We start from the raw sequence: 18,903 nt of genomic DNA on the forward strand, positions 1-18,903 counted from the left end.
AATAATTAAATAAATAAATAAATAAATAAATAAATAAAAGAATCAAAATGAAAATACAGTTTTAAAACTACAGGAAACAATGATTATTCATACAACTTTTGATACCTATTTAATTGGACCATAGAATGTGAGGAAAAGAAAAAAAGAACCCTGCTTTTATCCCCTAAAATGTGAATCAAGGTCTGGGCATATTTGAAAAGCAATCTGGAGATAACGTTCTCTAATCTTTACGTCTTACCTTCATTCGCAATAGATGTTCATGTGTATCGTCTAATGTCAGCCCTGAAATATCTCCATGAAGTCGATGGTGCCTCACTCTGTCCCATGGGGGCTGAATTCAGGTCTCAGGTCTGGATGAGGGAAAACGCCTAATAATAATTACCAAAAGTCGCCTTCTGCACGGTCACGCCGAGCCAGCGCCTGGGCCTGGAACTGGGCCGCAGCCCCTCAGCCTTGCCCACCGCCTCCCGACCATGGACCCTTGCAAAGTGAACGAGCTTCGGGCCTTTGTGAAAATGTGTAAGCAGGATCCGAGCGTTCCGCACGCCGAGGAAATGCATTCCTGAGGGAGAGGGTGGAGAGCATGGGGGGTAAAGTACCACCTGCTACTCAGAAAGCTAAATCAGAAGCAAATACCAAGGAAGAAAAACCTGACAGTAAGAAGGTGGAGGAAGACTTAAAGGCAGATGAACCATCAAGTGAGGAAAGTGATCTAGAAATTGATAATGAAGGTGTGATGGAACCAGGCACTGATGCCCCTCAAGAAATGGGAGATGAGAATGCAGAGATAACAGAGGAGATGATGGATCAGGCAAATAAGAAAGTGGCTGCTATTGAAGCCCTAAATGATGGTGAACTGCAGAAAGCCATTGACTTGTTCACAGATGCCATCAAGCTGAATCCTCACTTGGCCATTTTGTATGCCAAGAGGGCTAGTGTCTTCGTCAAATTATAGAAGCCAAATGCTGCCATCTGAGACTGTGCCAGGCCCGGTGGCTCACGCCTGTAATCCCAGCACTGGGAGGGCGAGGCAGGTGGATCATGAGGTCAGGAGTTCAAGACCAGCCTGGCCAAGATGGTAAAACGCTGTCTCTACTAAAAATACAAAAATTAGCTGGGTGTGGTGGCGGGCACCTGTAATCCCAGCTACGCGGGAGGCTGAGGCAGAGAATTGCTTGAACCTGGGAGGCGGAGGTTGCAGTGAGCCGAGATCTTGCCACAGCACTCCAGCCTGGGTGACAGAGCAAGACTCCATCTCAAAAAAAAAAAGAAAAGAAAAGAAATAAATCCTATCCTGATTCAGCTCAGCCTTACAAGTGGCAAGGGAAAGCACACAGACTTGCCCTTAAATTGGATTATGATGAAGATGCTAGTGCAATGCTGAAGGAAGTTCAAACTGGGGCACAGAAAATTGCAGAACGTCGGAGAAAGTATGAGCGAAAATGTGAAGAGCAAGAGATCAAAGAAAGAATAGAAAGAGTTAAGAAGGCTCGAGAAAAGCATGAGAGAGGCCAGAGGGAGAAAGAAGCCAGATGACAGTCAGGGGCTCAGTATGGCTCTTTTCCAGGTGGCTTTCCTGGGGGAGTGCCTGGTAATTTTCCAGAAGAATGTCTGGAATGGGAGGAATGGCATGGCTGGAATGGCCGGAATCCCTGGACTCAATGAAATTCTTAGTGATCCAGAGGTTCTTGCAGCCATGCAGGATCCAGAAGTTATGGTGGCCTTCCAGGATGTGGCTCAGGACCCAGCAAATATGTCAAAATACCAGAGCAACCCAAAGATTATGAATCTTATCAGTAAATTGTCAGCCAAATTTGGAGGTCAAGCGTAATGCCCTTCTGATAAAGAAAGCCCTTACGCCCGGTGCGGTGGCTCACACCTGTAGTCCCAGCACTTTGGGAGGCTGAGGTGGGCGGATCACCAGGTCAGGAGTTCGAGACCAGCCTGACCAACATGGTGAAACCCCATCCCCACTAAAAATACAAAAATTGGCCGGGCATGGTGGCACATGCCTGTAATCCCAGCTACTCGGGAGGCTGAGGCAGAAGAATCGCTTGAACCCAAGAGGCAGAGGTTACAATGAGCCGAGACCACACGCCACTGCACTCTAGCCTGGGCAACAGAGCAAGACTCTGTCAAAAACAAAAATAAATAAATAAAAAATAAAAAGCCCTTGCTGAAGGAAAAGCAACCTAGATCACCTTATGGATGTTGCAATAATACAAATCAGTGTACCTCTGACCTTCTCATCAAGAGAGCTGGGGTGCTTTGAAGATAATCCCTACCCCACTCCTCCAAATGCAGCTGAAGCATTTTACAGTGGTTTGCCATTAGGGTATTCATTCAGATAATGTTTTTCTGCTAGGAATTACAAACTTTCAACACTTTTTAAACCTGAAAAATATTTAAAACAAATTTAAAGGGTCTGTTAATTCTTATATTTTTCTTTACTAATCATTTTGGATTTTTTTCTTTGCATTATTGGTCAAGGAAGATACTTATGTATGGAAGATTTTCACTCTAATTTGTATGAAATAAAAGTTTATTAGTGCAAGGCAAACATAGCTCATTTGAGGATAAAGCTTATGTTGGATATGTGGTTCCTGAAGCATTTTAACTTGTATTTGAAATGCTTTACCTTTTCCTTTAAAGGTTTATTTCAGGCCAGGCGCGGTGGCTTACGCCTGTAATCCCAGCACTTTAGGAGGCCGAGGTGGGTGGATCACGAGGTCAGGAGTTCGAGACCAGTCTGACCAACGTGGTTAAATTCCGTCTCTACTGAAAATACAAAAATTAGCCAGGCATGGTGGCACATGCCTGTAATCCATCTACTCAGGAGGCTGAGGCAGGATAATCGCTTGAACTCGGGAGGCGGAGCGTGCAGTGAGCGGAGATCACGTCATTGCACTAGACAGAACTAGACTCCGTCTCAAAAAAAAAAAATTATTTCAATAAAACTAATTGGGACCACCAGTATTTCAGTAGGACCTGGGTAGGGACTGGAAGTACTTGGCAGGGCCGCAGCAATCTTGCTGTGTTTTATATAACGTGCATCCGCCTGGGTATGGTGGCTCACGCCAGTAATCCTAGCACTTTGGGAGGCCAAGGCAGGCGATCACCTGAGGTCGGGAGTTCGAGACCAGACTGACCAACATGGAGAAACCCCGTCTGTACTAAAAATACAAAATGAGCCAGGCGTGGTGGTGCATGCCTGTAATCCCAGCTACTTGGGAAGCTGAGGCAGGAGAATCGCTTGAACTGGGGAGGCGGAAGTTGTGGTGAGCCAAGATCGCGCCATTGCACTCCAGCCTGGGCAACAAGAGCGAAACTCTGTCTCAAAACAAAAAACAAAAAACAAAAAACCATGCATCCTTGGGCAGGTTGCCCTTAAATCTTACACTGTGGTGAAGGGATGGATTTTGTAATGCTGCAGTAGAGTTGGAGTACTTAGTTCTGTTCTTGTCCAGTATATCTAATAAATGTTTCATACTATTTCCACATAAAAAAATAGTTACCAAAAGTCCAAAGTGGTTCCTACGGTTGTGGGCAGGACACACAGCTGCTGCTTGGTCTTCCAGAGAGCTACTTCTCAAGACCTTCCCGAACCAAACATTCAAATATGGAACTGGTTCCGGAAACATTTTTGGTTTTCACAACTGGAAGCCAGGGGTTGCTACTGGCAGCTGGTGGGTAGACACCAGGGATGACACCAAACATCCTACTAGGCACAGGACAGCCCCCTAAAACGAGGAAGTTTCTAGTCCAAAATATGGAGAGTGTGGAAGTCGAGGAAACTTGAAATATGAGAACGTTTATTTGGCTCCTTTAAAAATCACAGTCCAGGCCAGGCATGGTGGCTGGCACCTGTAATCCCAACACTTTGGGAGGCCGAGGTGGGCGGATCACCTGAGGTGAGGAGTTCAAGACCAGCCTGGCCAACATGGTGAAACCCAGTCATTACTCAAAATACAAAAATTAGTCGGGCATGGTTGGCAGGCGCCTGTAATCCCAGCTACTCAGGAGGCTGAGGCAGGAGAATCACTTGAACCCGAGAGGTAAAGGATGCAGTGAGCTGAGATTCCACCACTGCACTCCAGCCTGGGTGACAGACTGGGGACTTAGTCTCAAAAAAAAAAAAAAAAAAATGCAGTCTAGAGTTGTTCCTTTGCCTGTTCTCCTACTGCACAGTAGGTAACCTTTCATTTCCATTTCCAACAAACTTTCCAATTGCTCGACCATTTTTCAAGCCATTGTGCCAGTTCCTGTCAGTTTCGGAGCAGCACGGAGAGTTCAATAATGCAGGTGCAACAGTGAAACAGCGGTGAGATGTGGACGCTGACTAGCTGGGAGGCCCACCTGCTAGCTCTGGGAATATCCTTCTATACCATTCCATTCCGTGGGCCTTTGGTCACTCCCAAAATGAGAACACTCACTCACTAAGACTCACCTGGAGTCTTACTGTGTCATGTTGTATTAACATTAGTTAAGAAGAAGTTTAGACAGCAAACATTTGCTGGCGAGTTTCAGAAGAGAAACTGAACCCTGCCTTCTCCTCTAAAGGCAAAGACCAGCCGCGGTTGCGTGAGGACAGGTGGTGGCATCTGCACGACACCTGGGGGCGCTGTTCTTTCTATAGAGCAGCACCTACTGCAAGTCCGAGGGCTTCTCCATCAGCTGTGTGCTCACAGTGTGTGGCGTGTTCACTTCTTGACTACTCCCGAGGCCGCCATCAAAACCCTTCCGGAGGCCGGGCACAGTGGCTCGCACCTGTAATCCCAGCACTTTGCGAGGCTGAGGCAGGCAGATCACTTGAGATCAGGAGTTTGAGACCAGCCTGGCCAACATGGTGAAACCCTGTCTCTACTAAAAATACAAAAATTATCTGGGTGTGGTAGTGCACCCCCTAATCCCACCTACTCGGCAGGCTGAGGCAGGAGAATTGTGTGAACCCGGGAGGCAGAGGCTGCAGTGAGCCGAGATGGTACCACTGCATTCCAGCCTGGGTGACAGAGCAAGACTCTGTCTTGAAAACAAAAACAACAACAACAAAACCCCCTAAAAAACGCCTTCCCGAGGTCTAGCAGTGGGGTCAGGGACACGCAGAGCCGGGATCCTTGTCTGCAGATTTCCTGTCCTAGCAGGAAGGCAGTGACTGCAACATTTCTGAGCAGGCCAGCCAGCGGCATCCCCTCCAGCACACTTCACGGTTCACCATAAATAATTAATCCTGTGTATCATTTTCTGCCCCTCTGGTCTGCAGAGTGTTCACTCATAGGGTATTCTTTACCTCAAAATCAAATTCTACCATTTCAGACAGCTTCTGACCCAGTAATTCCACTTCTGGAAATTTCTTCCACAGAAACACTTCCACAAGGGCACAGAAGTGTATGTGCTAGGATGTTCATTGCAGCGTTGTAGTAAAAATTTAGTTTGGGAGGCTGAGGCAGGAGGTTCTCCTGAGGCAGGAGTTTGAGACCAACCTCGGCAATGTAGTGAGACACCCACTACTACAAAAAATACAAAAATGAGCTGGGCATGGTGGCACTTGCCTATAGCCCCAGCTACTTGGGAGGCTGACGCAGGAGGGTTGCTTGAGCCTGGGAGGTCAAGGCTGCAGTGAGCTGTGATCACACCACTGCACTCCAGACTGCCGGGGTGACAGAGGGTGACCCTTTCTCAAAAAAATAAATAAATAAATAAATAAAAGAAACAATTTAAATATCCATCAATAGAAGAATAGGACGGGCACAGCGGCTCATACCTGTAATCCCAGCACTTTGGGAGGCTGAAGCAGGAGGATTGCTTGAGCCCAGGAGTTTGAGACCAGCCTGGGCAACATAGTGGGACACCATCTCTACAAAAAATAATTTTTAAAAGTCAGCACTGGGGCTAATGATGATATGCACCCATAGTCCCAGCTACTCAGAAAGCTAAGGCAGGAAGATGGCTTAAGGCCAGGAGGTCGAGGCTACAGTGAGCCATGATTGCTCTGCTGCACTCCAATCTGGGTGACAGAGTGAGATCCTGTCTCAGAAAACAAATAAACAACAACAAGAACAACAACAAAATAGAATAATGAAATAATTGTGGTAGCTCCATACTCTAGAATTCAATTTTTTGTTTATTTATTTATTTTTATTGTACTTTAAGTTCTAGGGTACATGTGCACAACGTGCAGGTTTGTTACATGTGTATACATGTGCCATGCTGGTGTGCTGCACCCATTAACTCGTCATTTACATTAGGTATATCTCCTAATGCTATCCCTCCCCCCTCCCCCCTCCCCCCTCTATTTATTTATTTTTAATAATAAAATAGACACAGGAGTCTCACTATGTTGCCCAGACTGGTCTTGAACTCCTGGGCTCAAGCAATCCTCCCACCTTGGCCTTCCAAAGTGCTGGGATTACAGATGTGAGCCACTGTTCCTTGCCCGCTCTGGAATTCTAGGTTAAGAATGTGATGGAGCTATATGAAATGACACAAGAAGCAAGTTTGCAGAGTGTATTAAGTCATCCCATTTGTGTGGAAAAAAAAGTTCATAAGGATTTATTTTGCATACATTTAAAAAGTACTTAGAGGCATGTAAATAGTATGCCAAATTCTAAAGAAAAATTATTGTAAACATTTATATGTTGTTTACATGAAAACAGCCTACGTGTTAGTTTAACAATAAGAAAATCTATGCTTATTTTTGTTGTTTTATAATAGAAACAAAAAAATCCGATCAGATTTGTTTTTTTTTCCTTAGCTGGTGTGAGTTGAGTTTTCTGTGCCTCGCGGGTCTTGTTACCCTCCAGGGAGAAGGCTAATGCATGAGGCAGTGGTTTTTGGCAGGATGGTTACTAAGGCATCATTCTCCTCCAAAAGTCAATGTTTTAGCCAGGCCCAGCTTTTTCTTGACTGTAGATTTTGTTTCCATCAGGAAATGCTAAACATATTCCCCTCTGATTCACAGAGCTGGTTCCTAGGCTACCTTTGTGATGAGTGAGGCATGGGGTCTCTCCCACAGGAACTTCTAATGAGAACAAGAGCATACCAGGCAGTTGAGCTGAGAGCCTGAGCTGAATACGTCATTCATCTCTGCGTTTCCGGTACCTAGCACAGTGCTTCATGCATAGCTGACGCTAATTGTTGAATGAATTTGTGGAAGGAAGAAGGACCCTTTGAGTCCTGTCAGCCTGATTCTCATGTGTCTGGGGAAGTGGGGTGTCAGTGAAGATGGCTTGCAGTTCCTGGCTGGTGAGTCCAGGTTTGCCTCCAGGGGTTCCTGTTTTGTAAGGTTATGCTCAGAGGGTCCTGCCACCCGGGAAGCACCTTATGACATCAGCACACAGGAGCAGGCGCCATGCCTGGGCCTGAGCTCAGAAACAATACCCAGGAATTGATCTGACATTTCTTAGCAATTTCCAGAATGTTTCTGCTACATGATAGCTAGACATAGGCCTGGTGCAGTGGCTCATGCCTGTAATCTCAACACTTTGGGCGGCTGAGATAGACAGATTGCTTGAGCCCAGGAGTTTGAGACCAGCCTAGGCAACATAGTGAGACCTGTCTCTATTTTATTTTTTAAAGAAAATAGGCGGGGAATGGTGGCTCATGCCTGTAATCCCAGCACTTTGGGAGCAGGAGGCGGGCAGATCACGAGGTCAAGAGATGAAGACCATCCTGGCCAACATGGTGAAACCCCATCTCTACTAAAAACACAAAAATTAGCTGGGTGTGGTGGTGCATGCCTGTAGTCCCAGCTACTCTGGAGGCCGAGGCAGGAGAATCGCCTGAACCCGGGAGGTGGAGGCTGCAGTGAGCCGAGATCGCACCACTGCACTCTAGCCTGGTGACAGAGAGAGACTCCATCTCAAAAAACAAAACAAAACAAAACAAAACAAAAATAATTTTATTTTAAAAACCCAATAGCTAGACATAAACATTAACCACCTCACATATAAACATTAATCACCTCACGTAAGCAATGGTGAGTGGTGTTAATGGCCAAAGCAAAATAAGCACTTCTGGGGCAGCTTTGGGGCCCAGGTACCGAGGAAGGGCCTGGGTGGGCTTGCAGCTGTTCTGAGCTCCTCCAAAGACCCGCTGGACCTCAAATCCAGGCCTGCACAGAGACTAGCCCTCCCTATCCCCAGCCTTGAGCTCTTACAGCTGAGCCCCAAGTTCTCCTTTTCAGCTGAAGGTATCCCCAGCCTCTGACTCCAGCCAAAAAAATGTGATGGCGGCCTCTGCTTTGCCCCAGCTCCTGCTCTAGGCCCCTGGGCCTTGCTATCAAAATCTCTTCCAGTTCATAGACTCCACACACCTACACCTACACACACATACCTAGTGGTCTTCTCCATTCTCTGTAGGGGTAAAAATTCTAATATAGACATTCTGAATGGAACGAAATAATTGGGCCTGGTTAGTTGATATTCACTGAAAATGCACATGTATGCAGTTAAACATCAGAAAGATAGAAAACAAAAAACAGAGTCTTCATTCCACCCTACTCTGCCAGGTCTGCACTATAGAGATAAACACCATTAACCGTTTCTTGTGTATCCTTCCAAAAATCTATACAAACAAACACATACACTCATCCACACCCACATGTCTTCTGCACCTTGCTTTCTTCTAATTTAATGTATCTTGGAGATTGTTCCAAATCAGGATATACACATCAGCATTATTCTTTTTAAACAGATGCCTACTATTCCAGTGCATATGTGGCTTTTTCTCCCCCAGGAAGCTTTCCCCTTTCCTCTCATAATAGCAGCCTGATTTTTGGGGGGGAATCATGTCATCCCCATTTTCAGTTCTTTGATTTAGGTGGAGGTGACCCAGGGTTGGGCAGATAACCCAGGCCTTACCACCATGATTGGTTCAGAGAGGGACACAGAACCCATGCTGGGGCAGTGCCAATCATGACCAGGACTTTCTTTGTAGTATTAAAGGAAGAGAAGCTCTTTTTTCTGCTGGCTTCACACATGAGGAGATACTGGCCTGGAGTGCTTGGAAGCCAATTTCTCATGGCGTGGAGTCCGAGAGTAAAGCTCGCATGGTGAAGAACAAAGCCAACATAAGGAGAGAGACGGTGCTCGTCTTATTTTTTTGATTTTTTTAATTTTTAATTTTTATTTACTTTATTTTATTCTTGAGACAGAGTTTCGCTCTTGTTGCCCAGGCTGGAGTGCAATGGCACAGTCTCTGCTCACTCCAACCTCCACCTCCTGAATTCAAGCAATTCTCCTGCCTCAGCTTCCCGAGTAGCTGGAATTACAGGTGCCACCCGACACACCTGGCTAATTTCTGTATTTTTAGTAGCGATGGGGTTTCACCATGTTGACCAGACTGGTCTCGAACTCCTGACCTTGTGATCCACCCACCTTGGCCTCCCAAAGTGCTGGGATTACAGGTGTGAGCCACCGCGCCCGGCCTGGTGCTTGTCTTGACGACACAGCTGACATGCCTGGTTCAGGCAGTACTCGGAACCCTTCCTCTCCACTCTGGACTTTCAGTTACATAAGACAATGAATTCCTTTTTCTTTTTTTTGCCAAAACCAACGTGGGTTAGGCTTTCTGTTGCTTACCCTGGGAAGAGTCTTGATATAGAAACTGGCATAAAGAGTGGAGGATTATTGACTAGGTACAGTGACTCATGTCTGTAATCCCAGCACTTTGGGAGGCTGAGGTGGGTGGATCACTTGAGGCCAGGAGTTTGAGACCAGCCTGGCCAACATGGCAAAACCCACTCTCTGCTAAAAATGCAAAAATTAACAAGGCGTGGTGGCATGCGCCTGTGATCCCAGCTACTCGGGTGGCTGAGGCAGGATAATTTGCTTGAACCTGGGAGGTGGAGGCTGCAGTGAGCTGAGATTGCGCCGCTGCACTCCAGCCTGGGTGACAGAGCAAGACTCTGTCCCCCCAACAAATAAGAAAAAAATAAAATAATGGAGGATTGCAGTGACCCTAAAGTATAGAATTGGCTGAGTCAAGGTAAGATGAAGACCCTTCTATCCTTGGCTAGCATATTGGTGATTCTTGTTATGTAACAATGCAGCAACAAATTAAATTGTTGCCCCTCAAACCAGGTGTTTACCAATGCGGGAGAGCTAGGAGGCTGAAGAGAAGAAGTTGATGAGCTTTTTCTGCCACTTTGGGTAAGATCTTACATGAAAGAAACAAACCTCAAGGACATTCTGACCCATGCTACAACCGTGTTGAATCCTGGCATTATCCTAAGTGAAGTCAGCCAGCCACAAAAAGACAAATACTGTTTGATTCCACTTATGCAAGGTCCCTAGAGTAGTCAAATTCATAGAGACAGAAAAGAGAAGGGTGGTTGCCAAGGGAGCCGGGGAAGGGGAGATGGGGAATTGTTGTTTAACCGGGACAGAGTTTCAGTTTTACAAGATGAAAGGAGTTTAGGAGATGGTGACGGTTGCACAACAATATGAAAATACTGAAGGAATGCCACTAAAATGTAAGCTTGAAAATGATTCAGATGGTAAATTTTATGTTCTGTATATTTTATCACAATTTACAAAAAAAACCAACAACACACACAGAAGGGAGAAAATGCAGCTTTGTTAAGAAAGGCTCTTTCTGTCTAGTGATGCTGCCTTAGAACAGTGGAATTATCTGCAGTGCACTAAATCTACTGTGAGCAAAGCCTGGGAGGCAGAAAACACAGCAAGAGAGAAGGGTGGAATTTAGGAGAGTAAGGATGATAACATTTTGGTGTCTCTTATAAATGTTTTACAGCCGGGAGCTGTGGCTCACACCTGTAATCCCAGCACTTCGGGAGGCTGAGGCAGGTGGATCACGAGGTCAGGAGATCGAGACCATCCTGGCTAACACAGTGAAACCCTGTCTCTACTAAAAATACAAAAAATTAGCCGGGTGTGGTGGCATGGGCCTGTAGTCCCAGCTACTCAGGAGGCTGAGGCAGGAGAATCACTTGAGCCCAGGAGGCAGAGGTTGCAGTGGGCCGAGATCACACCACTGCACTCCAGCCTGCGCAACAGAGCGAGACTCTGCCTCAAAAATAAAAAAAATACGTATATGACCTCATCTATTTCTTATAACACCCCACAAAGTTGGTACTGTTCTACAGATGAGGAAAATAAAGGCATGGGAAGTTAAATGAATCCATCCTGATGAAGTAGGTGACAGAGCCAGGCTGTGCCCCAATCAATCTGGGTCAGTCCTGAGCTTCTAACCTTTGCACCACGTGGGTTCTGCAACATCTGGGCCGTTCTTCTTCTTCAACATCTGGGCTCTTCTTCTTCTTCTTCTTCCTTTTCCTCTTCTTCTTCTTTTTTTGAGATGGAGTCTTACTCTGTTGCCCAGGCTGGAGTGCAGTGGCGAGATCTTGGCTCTTGGCTCACTATGAACTCCACCTCCTTGGTTCAAACAATTCTCATCCCTCAGCCTCCAGAGTAGCTGGAACTACAGGTGCACCACCACCTCACCTGGCTAATTTTTGTATTTTTAATAGAGACGGTGATTTGCCATGTTGGCCAGGTTGGTCTCGAACTCCTGACCTCAAGTAATCCACCCACCTCGGCCTCCCAAAGTGCTGGGATTACAGGCATGAGCCACTGCGCCCAGCCCTTTCTGCTTCTTCTAAACACCTCCTTACCAGTACCTCAAGGCAGAGACCAAGATGGGGATACTTAGCGATTGATCAGAGCACTGAGGCCTGATTCAAGACATGGAAGTTTCCACGGCAGATCCTGGAATCAAACACTGCCCCTTGGCAAGATCTCTGGCTTTGTGACTGCTCCACAGCATTGACTGGAAGCAAATAGCCAGGGTAGCCCTGAAATCCTAAGGGAATTGTGCCGTCAGAGGAACTGGCGTTTGGCTCACAAAGGCTGGGGTTTGCTAACCTCACAGAGTAATCTCCAAGCCCTGTGGCACCAACGAGGAGCAGCCTGTGCCTCTGGCTCTGCAGACAAGACATGTCATCTTGCCCATCCTCAGGAGATCTTTCCCTCATTCCCACACCCCTTAAATCCTCCAGACTCTTCCTTCTCTAGAAAAATCACTGGAGCAGCTGAGGGAAACATTCGACCATGAGAAATTATCTGCTGATTCAAACCACTTGATGTGCGTGGACCAAGAACTCACCCAGCCCAGGCTCACTTCCTAGGCTGTAATATCACTGGTGACATTTCCCACAGTTGGCTCTGGGATCTGAACAGCTCTTGGCCCAAGTCTTCTGACGATCCCCACTCTTTCTGCTTTGAACGATCTATTTGTGTCCCCTACTTGGGTTTGCACATAGAGGCTGTGTATCGGGGTTGGGCTGAGGGTGGAAAGGCTTCTGTGTCTTCGCCTGGCCTGGGAGGAGGATGATAGCAATGAGTTGAGGAAGAGTTACATCACCGGGAACCCGTGACAAAGGCAGGACCCAGGTGTGGTCCTTAACTGCCGGGGAGACTTGTCCTAGCAAGAAGAGCCAGGGTCCAGAGGGAAGCAGAGGTAGGCTTTACGGAGGCACGGGCTTGGGCCAGTGGAGAGACATTTCTTCAACAGACAGCCGTGCCCACCGCTACTCCATAGAAAGGACAGTGCCGCCTGAACCCCAGGAAGAAGGGCCTTGAAGCTTCCATGGATCTGAGCAGAGCAGTAGGTCATATAGTGATGCTCACATGGTCTTGGCAATGGAAATTTGATTGCTTTTTAAATTGTTTTATTGTAAACTGACAAATTATATATATATATATATATTTTTTTTTTTTTGAGACAGAGTCTCACTTTGTCACCCAGGCTGCAGTGCAGTGGTATGATCACCTCAGCCTCCTGAGTAGCTGGGACTACAGGCACCTGCCACCACACCTGGCTAATTTTTGTATTTTTGGTAGAGACGGGATTCCACCATATTGGCCAGGCTGGAATTTTTTTAATTAAAAAAATTTTTTTTAGCAATAAGGTCTTGCTCTTTGCCAAGGCTGGATTGCAGTGGCACAGTCATAGCTCACTGCAGCCTCGACTCCTGGGCTCAAGCAATCCTCCCACCTCAGCCTCCCGAGCAGCTAGGACCACAGGCAATGCCACCACACCTGGGTAATTTTTTAGAGGTGGGGTCTTGCTAGGTTGCCCAGGCTGGTCTGGAACTCCTGGTCTCAAGTGGTCCTCCTGCCTTGGCCTACCAATGTGCTGGGATTACAGACGTGAGCCACTAGGCCTGGCCTATAATTGTTTATATTTATGGATACAAAGTGATATTATATGTATACAATGTAGAATAATTAACTCAAACTAATTAACACATCCATCACCTCAAATACTTATTTTTTTGTGGTAACATTTGAAATATACAATACTGTACATTATTATTAACTATAGTCACTACGCTGTGCACTAGATCTCAAAAAACTTATTTCTCCTAAGGGAAACTTTGTGCCCTTTGACCAGCAACTCTCTATGTCCCCCACTCCCCATGGATTGGATTGTTAACAGCCAAGAATAGACTGAGGAAGGAGAAAGTGTCAAAATACGATCATGTAATAAAACATCTTCCCCGTCGAGTACTGTTTCTGCTCTTTGTCTTGGTTTCACAATTGGTTTTACTTGATTAACTGATTAAAATGTAGTGAATATTTATTTATTTATTTTGAGACAGAGTCTTGCTCTGTTGCCTGGGTTGGAATGCAGTGGCGCAATCTCGGCTCACTGCAACCTTCACCTCCTGGGTTCAATATATTTGTTATTATAAGTCACTTCTTCCTAGTCCTTTCTCCCAAGAACTAAGTCCTCCCTGGCGTCCCACAGTAATGTGAAGACAAGGGCAGCCTGGTTGCAGATCTTAGGTGGCTTCATTAATTTCTGACATATGGCAGACTGGGGGGAAGTCTATGTGATTTCTCAAGCCCAGTCCAAAGGAATAGACTGAGAAACCAATAACCCACCTATGGCTAAGTTCTCATTCATATGCAAATACCTTTCCCCAGCATCCTCCCCGTTATGCGCCTCCTCATCATCCCAATGGCCCACCCACTATGCTCACCTAGCGAGCGGTGAGAACGTTTCCTTCCACATCGGAGGAACAGGCCAGCCAATAAGGCCTTTACCTGATTCGGAGTCATTTGTCTTCAGGAGTCCCATCCAGTGACCATTTTCCTTCAGGCTCGTGGCATCTTGTGCTCTATGGGGTCACTGACACCCTGCCATTGAATGCGTTGCTTAAATCAGGGATTGTGACCTGGCAGCTCAGGAGCTGAATCCATACTGCAGATGTGTTTTGTTTTGTTTAGGCTCAAAACAACGTTTTATATTAAAAATCTGAATTATTTGCCGGCATTAAAAATTGCAAAGTTTCACATAACAACTCAGATTCCCAGCTCCTTTGGGAAAATGGAAAGCTCTGGTAATAGTGGGGCAGTGTTTTTAATGACCTGCTGACATGAGCAGAGGTTGGGGGACTTACTCCCTCCCATAAAATGTCTAGGGAGATTTCAGCTTGCAGTGCTGCCCCCTCCCTGGTCCAGTAAACACCAACATTCCAGAAATGCTCAAGGACTCATTGGGAAAAGACAAAGGATTCAGGTCTAAGCATCACACACTGGCAGGTGGCAGGATAATTTATTGATATAAATTTTTTGGAGACCAAGGCGGGCAGGGAGGTTGAGGTGGATGGATCACTTGAGGCCAGGAGTTCGACACCAGCCTGGCCAACATGGTGAAAGCCTGTCTCTACTAAAAATATAAAAACTAGCCCTGCATGGTGGTGCATGCCTATAGTCCCAGCTATTTGGGAGGCTGAGTCAGGAGAATCACTTTAACCTCGGAAATGGAGGCTGCAGTGAGCCAAGATCATGCCACTGCACTCCAGCACTCCACTGCACTCCATGCCACTGCACTCCAAGATCATGCCACTGCACTCCAGACAGAGCAAGACTCCGTCTCAAAGAAAAAAGAAGTTTTTTGTCTCTCTACATATTTCCTAACCGTAAGCAATTTAGCAGGCTTTGTACCTCCTTTCCTACGGGATTTCAGTGGGGCAGAGAGCAAAGCAGCCTGAGAATGAAGCTGGTCTGTACTGAAAACCTAAGGCCACTAGGAGATTATAGAGTATCCTGGAAGAAGAGAGGAAAAGGGACAGAGCCTTGGAGAGGTGGTGAAGTGAGGGGGCTCACCCTGCCTGAGAAAGGCAGAAAGGTCTGAGGCCCCTCACGTGCCACAAGGCCATCCACCCCTTAATGATAGCCTCCTGAAAGGGACCACACGGCAGAGTGGCCAAGACAGGCAGAACTCTGCCCCCAGAACCCTAGCACCAGCAAAGACCCCATATCTTGTGAAAGCCAGGAAGCAAGACCTGCTGGGCTTCGAGGGACATGCTGATTTGATGTCAGCCATGGCCACAGTAGACCTTCCCTCCTAAGCCTTGGGGATTCTGACACAGCTTTGGAAGAATGAGGAGCCCTCTGCCAGGTGCGGTGGCTCACGCCTGTAATCTCAGCACTTTGTGGAAGGCTGAGGTGGGTGGATCACTTGAGGTCATGAGTTCGAGACCAGCCTGGTCAATATGGCAAAACCCCGTTTCTACTAAACATACAAAAATTAGCTGGGCCTGGCAGCGGGCATCTATAATCCCAGCTTCTTGGGAGGCTGATGCAGGAGAATCACTTGAACCTGGTAGGTGGAGGTCACAGTGAGCCGAGATCACACCACTGCACTCCAGCCTGGGTGATAGAGTGAGACTCCATCAAAAAAAAAAAAAAAAAATACAATGAGGAGTCCTCAAAACTGGCTGAGAAGAAAAGGAATAAAGGACTGACCCATGCTATGACATGTGACCCTTGAAAACATTATGCTCAGTGACGAAGCCAGTTTCAGGAGACCATGGATTGTACAATTCCATTTATATGAGATGTCCAATATAGGCAAATTCATAGAGACAGAAAGTAGATTAGTGGTTACTTATAAGTAGTAAATGAAAAATAGTAATACAGAAAAAGGAAAGAAAGTAGACTAGTGGTTGCCAGGGGCTGGGGCTGAGGGGAAATGGAGAGTGGCTGATTGGCGGGCACAGGATTTCCTTACGGGGTGTGAGCATGTTCTGGAATTAGACAGTGGTGAGGGTTGTGAATATACCAAAAGTCTGAATTGTGGGCTTTAAAATGGTTAAAATAGCGAATTTTATGTTATTTAGATTTTAGTTCAATAAAAGTTTTTAAAAACTTTGATGGAATTCTTTTTTTTTTTTTTGACACGGAGTCTCATCCACTCTGTTGCCCACACTGGAGTGCAGTGGCAAGATCTCTGCTCACTGCAACTTCTGCCTCCCGGGTTCAAGCAATTCTCCTGCCTCAGTCTCCCGAGTAGCTGGGACTACAGGTGCGTGCCACCACACCCAACTAATTTTTGTATTTTCAGTAGAGATGGGGTTTTACCATGTTGGCCAGGCTGGTATCAAACTTCTGGACTCAAGTGATCCACCTGCCTCAGCCTCCCAAAGTGCTGGGATTACAGGCATGAGCCACCACGCCCAGCCTGATGGAATTTTCTACCCCCATAATGGCATGGTGACCTGAAGTTACAATTTAGTTGACTTAAAAGAAGGAAAGAACATGTCATTATTTTTTCAACCTCTGAATTTGTGGGCCAGGAGTCACACCTATTCCATAATGCTAAGAAAAGGAGACGGAGTCAATATCCTGAGACACAGGGGAAGGCAGGACAGAGCCATTCAGAGATGGAGACATGCACTTTGTTAGAAAGTAGTAAAAAACAAAACAAAACAAAAACACACACACAAAATAACCCTGCCCTGAAGACCAAGGGAACACTGGTGCTGGCCAGGCTGCGTTTGAAATCTTCGCAGACCTCTACTTAAGCTCCCTCTAAATCTGATCAAGTTTCCTGTTGGACCTCCTTGACAGCATGTGACATGGAGGTGCACATGCTGGGGTTCCCTAGGGAATTTTAGCTGTCCACTGTAAGAGTCTATGAATCTCAGGGGGTTTGTAAGCGGAGGGTTTACTACTTGCTACACACTCATGGGACAAAACTGGGTCCTGAGAGGTAAGTAGTACATCCCCTGCTTGCTCCTGGGAGTATAGCTGGTGCAGCCTTAGTCACCCGAGCTCCTCAAGGAGGGCCGTCTTAGAAACTCTACAGTCGCTCAGGGATAGAGGGCAGGTTTTTTTGTTTGTTTTTGTTTTTGTTTTGTTTCGTTTTGACGGAGTCTGGCTCTATCGCCCAGGCTGGAGTGCAGTGGCACGATCTCTGCTCACTGCAAGATCTGCCTCCCGGGTTCATGTCGTTCTCCTGCTTCAGCCTGCCGAGTAGCTAGGACTACAGGCACCCACCACGATGCCCGGCTAATTTTTTATATTTTTAGTAGAGACGGGGTTTCACCATGTTGGCCAGGCTGGTCTTGAACTCCTGACCTCAAGCGATCGGCCTGCCTCGACCTCCCAAAGTGCTGGGATTACAGGCGTGAGCCACCGCGCCCGGCCTAGGGTTGGGGGGTCTTGATGGGCTTTATCTCAATTGTGGTGTCCATTTTCATGAGCACCTCCTTCTTGAGGAAGCGGACCCTTTCAGAGCCCTAAGGGTCATTGCCTTTTGGGCTCCCCTCAAAACAGACCCTGACACAAGGATTTAAGTGCAAGTAATTTATTTGGGAAGTGATCCCAGGAAGCATCAGGAGAGGAGCAGGGAAGCTGACAAGGGCATGCAGGGACTCTGGGAGGCTTAGATCCTACCTCTGATAGGTCCTGAAGTATTGTGATTGACTTTCGGAAGGCTCCTAAGGTCAGCTCCACTGCCGATGCGTTGGTATTACACCTTTGTTACTCCTTTTTTATCTCAATGGTTTATTTCAAGAGTTTCTTTGCTGATCTGCTCCCAAACTGCTTTGTACCTGGTACCAAAGTTAATTTTCCTAAAGCATGGTGTGATACTTGACCTTTCTTTGCCCAGGCATCTTTGATGCTTCCTTGTGCCTACATGAAGTCTGAAGCTTTGGGCCTGATGTTCCAATGGGGCACTGCTCTAGGAACGGGGGATATAGCAGTGCCTCCGCCCTCGCCCCACAGCTGGCCATCTGGTTGGGGATCAAACAATGACAGTAGGATGTGGCAAGTGCTATGGGAAGAGAGGTGGAGAGTGTTCCAAAGGCCCAAAGGACAGGTGCCACAGTCTGGGATCACAGGAGCCTTAGGAGGCAGGGATTGCTGGTCATGCACGTATTCCATTCTCCCCTTCTTCCTAACAGAATCTCTGTGTTATTGAGTGTGGCAATGGCTTTAGCTAATTGCCACTATACTCCACAGACTTACTTGAGATAGAAGTGTCCAGCGGAAGGTAAGTGGAAATCATTGGGGGTTCCAGAAAAACTCTTTAAAGGAGTCTGATTCAACAAGAGGCATGCCCTTTTCCCCCTGGCTCTTCCTACTTTCTGTAATCTGGTGTGCAGGTGTGATGGCTGGAACCACAGTGGCCATAATGTGACCATGAGGGAATCCTGAAGATGTAGGCTATATACTAAGGATGATGGCGAGCAGAATGAGAGAAAGAGCTAGGGTCCTTGATGATCTTAAAGCTCTCAATCCAGCCCTGGGCTGATCACCTCTAGACTTCTTTCAGATAAAAAAAAAAAACCAAAAACCAAAAACCAAAAAACAAAAACCTTCTTTCTAGTTAAACTCTTACTGGGGTTTTCTGTTGTAGTCTGCTGAACCTACTCTGAATGAATGCAGTATCCTAGAGACTGCAATCAGAAGCATTAGCAGAAATTTGGTAGGCAAACTAGGGTGCATGGGGGCTACAAGGAGGGGTTAGGAGGACCAAGGAGGAGATGTGTTCCAGGCAGAAGGAAGACAGTGTTCAAAGGCCCAGAAGAAAGAGTCAGAATAGTTGGGTGTGTCTGGGGCTGGCGGAGAAGGGGTGGGAGGAGAG

At 46.7% G+C, this 18,903-nt stretch overlaps 1 long non-coding RNA gene and 1 pseudogene across 2 annotated transcripts; both read left to right on the top strand.

The window, feature by feature from the left end:
- The first annotated feature begins 406 nt into the window (after positions 1-406).
- LOC129484043 (hsc70-interacting protein-like) lies at positions 407-1,831 on the top strand (annotated as a pseudogene).
- A 5,268-nt stretch (positions 1,832-7,099) lies between these two features.
- Positions 7,100-13,481, top strand: LOC134736961 (uncharacterized). 2 transcript variants are annotated; one of them, XR_010121466.1, is made up of 3 exons: positions 7,100-7,242; positions 10,080-10,148; positions 13,390-13,481. It is a non-coding gene; the product is annotated as an uncharacterized lncRNA (long non-coding RNA). The 2 variants fall into 2 exon arrangements; XR_010121465.1 differs by lacking the exon at positions 13,390-13,481 and adding an exon at positions 10,753-10,973.
- Positions 13,482-18,903: the final 5,422 nt, after the last annotated feature.

This window comes from Symphalangus syndactylus, chromosome 6 (assembly GCF_028878055.3).
Source record: "Symphalangus syndactylus isolate Jambi chromosome 6, NHGRI_mSymSyn1-v2.1_pri, whole genome shotgun sequence".
NCBI classification, from domain to species: Eukaryota; Metazoa; Chordata; class Mammalia; order Primates; family Hylobatidae; genus Symphalangus; species Symphalangus syndactylus.